The sequence below is a fragment of the Otolemur garnettii genome, unplaced genomic scaffold (assembly GCF_000181295.1).
Source record: "Otolemur garnettii isolate 467f Iridium unplaced genomic scaffold, OtoGar3 scaffold00069, whole genome shotgun sequence".
Lineage (NCBI taxonomy): Eukaryota > Metazoa > Chordata > Mammalia > Primates > Galagidae > Otolemur > Otolemur garnettii.
Genome location: NW_003852464.1, coordinates 3,377,561 through 3,386,148, shown reverse-complemented (window position 1 = coordinate 3,386,148; position 8,588 = coordinate 3,377,561). Strand labels below are relative to the sequence as shown.

The window sequence follows — 8,588 nt, the reverse complement described above, 5'->3', positions numbered from 1 at the left end:
TGGTGCCAAGGACTCGGAATGGTCAGAGTCTGTAGCTCATCTCTGTAACTGCATCTCAGTGGTCCAGGTGTGCACATGACCTCCCTCCTGGGTGAATCATCTTCAAAAGCAGGAACAGCCCATGTGTATCTAAGGGTGGGGGTGAGCCACAGTGATGGCCCTAGGAGGCATGTTCTCTTACTGAATAGTGGCTAGGTACTTAGCAACAGGCTCGGTGCTGCAGGCTATTCAAAAGCCAGAGAAGATACACTCTGTCCTCATGGAGATTATAGTCTAAATAGGGAGAAAAGACTTGCACTCAGACATCTATTTAAAAACAACTTGTCCTTAAAAGTATCAAATGTTTACTGGCGTCTGTGCAACATACATTTGTTCTTAAACATATGGAAACGAAAGTAGCTATCGATGTCCCTGGAAGTGCATTAAATTACTTAGATCTCTTCTTAAACCACTTTCCTTAGGACCGCAATTCCACAGCATGTAGACATCTATAATATCCAAAGCTTTCCGCTAATTTCAGCCTCTTCAAATCTGCCTACCTCAACTATTGCCTTTGTCCAACCTCACACAGACCAGCAGAGAAAAACTCTGCCTCTTCTTTGGGACACGCAGCAAACAATATTCTCAGAGTATTGGTAAAACTCGAGTTGACTCTGAAGAATATGTTTGTAGGATTCCATCATATCACGTACTGCACACAAGCTCCTGCCATCTCTGTGACAGCACGGGGTCTGTCTTTCTCCCATATCTGCTCCTCAGCCCACTCCGTGCCCTGGGCTCTTTCAGTTTTCCTCCCCTCATCATGCAGAGTACTTTGCTTTCTTCTCCAAAACTTAGTCTTCTGCTTTCCTGGTGGTAGACTAGGATGAGGGAGGTTCTGATTGAGAGGGGGGCTTCCCCCACAGGGGCCTCTGAGTGAAAGGAATCTCAATGGGCAATCTCTTAAAATAATGCACGTAATAAACAAGCATACGGGGAACGGGACATGGGCAGCCAGCTTGGAGAGTTATGTGTTACACCTGTTCTACAACAGCCCCAGGCTTCAGCGAGAGGGAGCTTCTACAGTGGAACAGCTGCCCTGACCACTGGCAGTAAAAACCCCTGGGCAGTAAGGACCGGAAGGAAAGGAGGCAAAGAAGACCAAGTCTTGGCCAAAAGTCAGTGTTCAGGGAAGGTGAAGCAGAGATAAAACTTCCAACATGCTCATGTGAACATCTGAACTTCTGTGCCATAATTCAGAGATCCATCAATAAGAGAACTTTTGTTTTCTATTTGACATTGGATCATGAGTCAGATATAAAATGGTTGTTCTACACGGGAGAATGTCATCCAGCCTCCCCGACTGCTGCTATGTTCTTATTCCACTGCCTTCCCTGTGGGGTCTCCAGGTGGGCTTGGGCAGCCTCTCGCCCCATCTGCTGTGAGCGGGAACCATGACTGCTGCCGCCATTAACTTGGGAGCCAGCCTCTCTGCACCATGGTTTAGGCAAATGGCTCTTTGCGATAAATTGCCAGGCTCCCAAGTCCCCATTTATTTCTTTCTCCTCTTTTCTTTTCTTTCTCTACATGTCTTCTCTTGTCCTCTTCCCCCTTCCCAAGCTCTTTCCTTTCTCTGTTTCCGACTCTCATTACCCCGCCTCTTATTTCTTCATTCCTCCTTTCTCTCCTATTTTTTAACCTCTCTCTATTTTCCCCTCATCCCCTTTAGTTTAGCTCCTCCCCTTCCTCCTCTCTCTTTATATTTTCTCTCTTTTCACTTTACTGCTGTCTGCTTCTCCTCTGCCTCGCTCAGCCCCCGGAGATAAATTTCCATCAGACCTGAATGTGCCCAAAGCCTATTTTATATACTTCTCTAATCAAAAGGACTTCATGGTTGGCTCAGAAAACATTAATCGAAATCTCCAATACATCAAACAAGAGTGGCCTTTTAATTTTGATTTCCCCCTAGTCAAATGTATGGCTTCAGTAAACGTGCCCAGAAGCACAGCAAGAGGGACAGTAAAGGAGGTTGGTGACACACCTGCTTTCAGGGTGGCAGCTTCTGTGACAGAACCCAAACCCACAGGCCTTGGTTTCCTGAGTGCCAATTATCTCAAAGCCCTTAAGATGAAGATAATCATTTCCCTGGAAACAGCTGGGATATCCATGTTTAAGGACATCTTTTAAAACTTTACATACTTTGATTAAAAGGATAAACCAGCCATTGACATCTTAAAATAGTCACACTTGTATAAAAGTGTTTCACTGTGACCGGCAGCCCTGCAAGTGAAGCTTCCCGGCACGCTCCCAAGTTTCCCCATCTGTTATCTTCTATGACGTTCCTTCTCGTTCTCAACGTCGATTGAGAATGAGATAATGATAATATCTCATTAATGATAATGATAGTGATAATAATGAGAGAATGATAATAATGGGGAATAGGGGCAAGGGAAGGCAGGGAGGGACAATCTCCTGCCCTCCCCTTGTCTTACAGAGTCACCCACACACTTATTTCTGTTGCCATGTGCTGAGCTGAGTCTCTCAGAGTGGGAGACGGAGCTGACGGAGACGCAGCAGACACAGGGCAGGGCTTCTCCATCACTGTGAGCCCCAGAATCCCCTGAAAGGTTTGCTCAGATGCAGATTGCTGGGCCCCACCCTGAAAGCTTATGACTCAGTAGGTATAGGATTGGGCCACAGAATTTGCGTTTCTTAAGTTCCTGGGGGAGGCTGATGCTGCCGGTCTGGGGACCACACTTTGCCACACACAACAGCATCTGCTGTGGGGTCTCCCGGCTCCTACCCGGCTTCTTTGGGGAGCTTCTTCTGACACAGATCTGTGTGTCTTTGTCTGTGAACTGGGATCACCACATCACATTTTTAAAGAAATAAATATGATAGACTTAAAGTTCAACAAACGTGAGTTGTCGCTGTCTGGTCCTGGATGGCCAACTTCAGTTGTGAGTTCCGTCAAAGTGGGGCAGCTAAGGTTGGCCCACATACAGCCCAGGCAGTGTCTGGGGCACTGGGCTACATAATTTCATAATAGAAGAGGTGCAGAAAGATAGGAAGGATTGTCTACAGATCAGCAGTCTCAGACTGAAATGCATGTTGCAATCATCTGGGGAACTTTAAAACTTAAAAAATAGCGGGTACTAGGCTTGGGGATCCTGATGTAATTGCTCTGGGAAAAAGCTTAAGCATTAGGACCTATAAAACTCATCGGGTAATTTTAATGTGCAGCAAAGTTGAGAAATATTGAACCAGATGTATAAGATCTATAAGGTACTTCTATCGCGAAAAGCATCACCCTAATTGTGATAAGTGCTCTAAGGTCAAATACCAATGACCAGATTGGCTACAGTGGACACTCGGAAGGTCGTGTGTGTGTGTAAGGAGTTGGGGATATAACAGGTCTCACCTCTGATGATTTCAGTTCAGTTAAGTCTGAAGGGACTGATGTCCAAAAATCCTTTTGTCAAAAAAAGAAAAAATTCCAGACTCCCTAATTTTTTAAAAACTTCACGTTATAAAGAGCTACATGAGAGCCGCTGACCTAGAAGGTCGTACAGGAATCTATAGACATGATTCACTATCTCACTTGACTGCTCCCTTTCAAAATCAAGTATAATTTCAGTTCAATTTTGTGATTGTAAATGATCTCCTGGGGCATTAATCTAATATATGGTGATGCCTCTTAGGGATTTCCTTTCATTGATGAATAATTTACAGCCCATTCCCATTTTTAAAGCACGGGATGAGAGATGTAGTTGGAAGCAGTTAGACCTCTGGGCTTCAGACACCCGTCTGCTTCCTCTCTGGAATCATTCCCTGCTTCCTTTGCTTTTGCTGCTTTGGTTAATAATAGGTCAATGTAATCGTTAGAATCAAATATATTTGTAAAGCATCACTTTAATACTTATTAATGTCTTTTTAACCTAGAATATTGTTACTATCCTTTTCCTACAAAGTAAAGATGTTTGTATTATTTTTCTATTGCTTTTAAAAATTTGCCACACACATGTTCTTAATGGCTTAAAAAAATCCATTCATTATCTCACAGTTTCGAGGATCAGGAGTCCAGAAACGACATAGTTGGGACTTGGGATTGGAGTCTGATAGGGCCACAGCCAAGGTGTAGGTCGGGCTGTGTCTCTCTCTGGATCCTGAGATCCTCTTCTAAACTCACGCGGTTGTTGGCAGAATTCAGTTCCAGCCTAGGAACACTCAGCACTTAGAGGCTGCCGTGGTCCCTTTCCATGTGGGCCTCTCACAGACTCCTTGTAATATAGCAGCTCCCTTCTTCAAAGCCAGCAAGGCAGAGTCTCCCTAGTCTGCAAAGCCCAGGACATACAGAGGGTAGCCTGACCATGGACGTGACCTCTCAGCCTGTCACGTCAGTCCTGCACATGTCAACACTCAAGGCAGGAGCTGTGAGAAGGTCTGACTCATTAGAAATCGCCACGGAGTGTGTCCATCATAGTGGGTTTATGAGGAAATGGTGACCCCAGTGGAACAGAACTGCTGAATTGCTTCTGGGGTCGCATCTCAAGCACAGTTAATCCAACCCTTAGTCGTTAGCCTATAATCCCAACATCTCCTTAGGGATTTCACCAAGAACAGCACCAAACTCTTCCTTGATCTCTGCAAGTGTTCTGATGTGGCCAAAGGAACCAGCAGGAGGGGAGAGTTCTTTGATGGAGCTTTTGTGCCCCACTCAAAGTGGCTGTGAACTTCTGCTCTAAGACATGTAAGAGTTGAAGACAGTTGAGGATGAAATTATAGAGACCTAAGTTTTAAACAAAATCCATTTATATAAAAATCCCAAAGCTTCACTTATGGAGGGGAGGAAGAGAGGGGGGATTTAGTGCATGCACAGGAAAGAGGGGGATAGAGTGGTTGGGACAGGGGATAAGTTGCTAATTGCAAAGGGCAGTTACTCTTTCGTCATGAGCCCTCGGCATTATTCTTAGTCTTTCATAAGACCGTGTGGCCTTCAGGAAGTCACTTCATCCCTGCCAGCTTCTGTCCCTCTGCCAGCAAATTAGGGATTAAGGTCTTCCTTTCCCATCATGAAGAGCGGTGGGGAATAACTGGTTTGGTTCAGCACTTGAAAGACTCAGATAAAAGAGCATCTTTAGGTACAAAGTATTACTCATGTACTTTAGAATTAAGGTACAAGTGCCAAGTTAAAATGTTATGTCCTTTTGCTTATCAGAGTTTTCTGCCGGGCTCCCAACAAGCAAGGCTTTCTCAGGAGAAGATGGTCTGTAGGGGTAACAGGTGGCAGGAGCTGCCTCAATTCCAAGGACTGACAGATACGGCACAAGTGCTCTCGGAAGCTCAAACCTTATACCATTTCCTTCCTACCTTGGGCAGGTAGCTTAGCACATCTGTACCTGAAATGATCCTTTAAAGGTCTGGGATATGAATGTCCCATAGTTGAGAACATAAATGGCTGACATGTTACCTTTGATTTAAGAGTGTTGCTGGTAGATGTTAGAGCCCTCGGTCTCCTTTTCTTCCCTGGGACCCACTTACCCAGGCTTCCTCTTTGCTTGTCAATTCTTCCCCACTCCTCAAGCTCCCTGAGGGCGGGTGCTGCTCCTTTTTTTCTACATTATCCTCAAATAATCAATAAATATTTGCAAATGAATGAATGACCCCAACCAAAAAGAGCAAAGGCCAGCCTCATAAAATGTTTATCTTTGCCCACTTTCCTCTGTTCCCTTCCCTTCACATCTATCCCGGGAGAGGCATTAACTCTTTCCTTGAAAAATAATCTAATGATAGGGGAAGTGAAGGAGCATGACTCTTTTAGTAAGAGAACAGACTTGCAATAGTTTAAAACTTTTGATTGGTTTTATGAATAGTTTAGCACCTTTGATTGGTTTTATGAAGTGCTACTCAAATATTTTACGAGCGGTCTCAACTGGTGACAAGGACCTTTTTTTCCCATTCTATTGCAAGAGTTTTCACTGGGTTGATTATCCAGGCCCCATATGGCTCATCAAATACTGTTCCCTCAAATGAATAACGGGATCCATGTAGCTTAATTACCTGCATTCACCTTTGCAATGTATTTCAAAGATTGGAAGAAAGAGATTGGGAGGGTGGTGTCTCACTCAGGGCATGCTCACTGCTGCTGCACACAGCCCCAACAATTTTGTAACTTAAAATAATATAGTTTTCTTTCTCTTTTGTCTTCTAATTCTCTATGCGAGAGTTGGGGACAGGATGGGAGCCCTTTTCTATCCTTTTATTAAGGACACTGCTTCCACCCGTGGTTCACTCCTGCCTGTGGTATCCTGTACTGGGTCATCTCCATCCTGGGCTCAGTTGGGAGAGGAGAGAGAAAAAGACTGGGTGGGGCCTTTGATGGGCCTATCCAGGAGGGACAGACATTTCCCTGGTCAGAAATGAGTGACACGGCCTCACCTGATTTCAAGGGAGACTGAGAACTAGAGTCTTCCAGTGTGTTCAGCCAGAACATAAAATTCTTTTTTCCTTGAATTTTCTTTTTTGTAATTTTTTTAGAGAGAGTCTTACTCTGTTGCCCTGGGTAGATTATTGTGGTGTCACAGCTCACAGCAACCTCCAACTGGAGCTCAAGTGATTCTCCTGCCTCAGTCTCCCAACTCACTGGAACTGCAGGTACCCTACCACAATACCTGCTCGTTTTTCTATTTTTAGCAGAGAGGGGGTGTCACTCTTTCTCAGGCTGGTCTTAAACTCCTGAGCTCAAGCAATCCACCTGCCAGTGTCTCCCAGAGTGCTAGGATACAGATGTGAGCCACTGCGCCTGGGGTCTGAGAACATAAAATTCCATTAACCTTCAATTTAGAGAACGGCAAGGAAAAAACATATGTCGAAGGTTCCCAAGATTATCACTAGGATTGAAGATTGATACAGGACTCAGCTAGTCATACTTGTGGTTATGATTTATTACAAAACAAAACAGGATTCTAAGCAAAAAGGCACATGAAAGGACATTTGGAGGACGCATGAATCAAAATCTCAAGAGTCCTTGTCAATGTGCTTCATGCCCCCAACAAGAAGTCACTGTGATAACACTTGAGAAATGCTTTCTAGCAAGAAAGACACTGGACATCTAGGGCCTACTATGTCCCCAAATTCCAGACCCCAAGAAGCAAAGCAGCTGACTAAGGTGAACTGTAATGTTTACTCTTGTTCAATCCAGAGAATGGTAGACACTCATCCAAAGTTCAAGTTCCCAAATGCGTGCTAAGGGGCAGCCTCCCAGGCAGCCTTTTCTAAGGAGAGTGGTCTCTGACTGCCTATGAGAACTCTTTTCTGCACAAAAATTGGACATATTTTGTAGTATAATTTGCAGTATAATTAGATTCCGGTTCTGGCTACCCTTGAGCAAAATACTTCAGCTCCCTGCGCTTCATTTATGCCATCTGCAAAATTGGAGAAATAGCATCTCACCTCACAAGCGCTTTGCAAATCACAGAAACTGTCTCATGATGACACTCAGCATGTAGCCGTTGTTATTATTAATCCTGTTATCATTACTAGCACCATTATGACCATACTACTCTGAATTGTGTTACTGTGTACAAGGCCTTTCCTAAAGTTTCTTTGCTAAAGTTTGGCCACGTTTTATGTAACAAAGCTCCCCTCCCCCTAAAAGTTAGAAAATACAGGTTAGTTCTTAGCCTTATTAAGAGTAGCCTGAAGACAAATTTGGAAACGGTGCCCTTTACTGGTTTTGGTTATTTCTATCCTATGTCTTGAATTCCTTGAGAAACTAACATAATCTGTCTCAGAATTATTTCCTCACCAAGGTTTCGTGAGCAGCAAAAGAGATAGGATAATGCTGATGCTTTAAAGATACAACACGGTTTTCTCTCAAGTTACAGTTGGTTGGGTCCAGGTTTGGTCTAGACAGGGCAGCTGTAATCCATCAGGACATCACTCAGGGCCCCAGGATCCTGCCAACGTCTTGTCCTGCTAGCCCTTGACTACAGGACTGTTCCCACCTACATCGTGTAGACTGGGTTACTATCATGTTCATGTCCCAAGGGGAGTTCAGATAGTCACAGTTCCTGGGCAAGTTCATTTCCAGATAACACAAACACTCTCTACATCACTATTATTCACGATGGCTCAAACTTAGTACCAGGGACCATCCAGCTCCAGAGAAAACTAGGAAATGTGAACGGCTGTGTCTGAATAAAAAAGCAAAGACTATATTGGGGGGGAACAAATGGCAACTCTGGTGAACTGCACGCAACTGCCCTCTGCTCAATTTTTTGGGTTAATATTCCTAAAGATTTTTAAGATTCAGCTCATCATCCTAAGTCATCTTTTTAAACCTGAAAGCCGTGTGTCTATTGATACTTCAAACTGAAATACCACTTGGAGCATCAGTATTAAAAAATAATAAGTCTCCATCTTACGAAGGCTTTGAGGTTTCCCACTTCCCTTAGCACCTTACCTCAGAAGTAAGTGCGTAACAGGATCAAAAGCAGCTTTATCCAAGAAGTTTTGTGAACTCAATTTGCTGTACATGGTACCTAGTTTGTCTAAGCACAGCCCCCCAAAGCTCCGTGTAGTAGTAAGATGTGTCCATCTACTTTAAT

General features: G+C 44.1%; 1 protein-coding gene across 1 annotated transcript in view; it reads left to right on the top strand.

Annotated features, from left to right (window-relative positions):
• Window positions 1-8,588, top strand: part of KCNIP4 (potassium voltage-gated channel interacting protein 4) — a 415,573-nt gene that overhangs the window by 342,968 nt on the left and 64,017 nt on the right. The window lies entirely within an intron of this gene.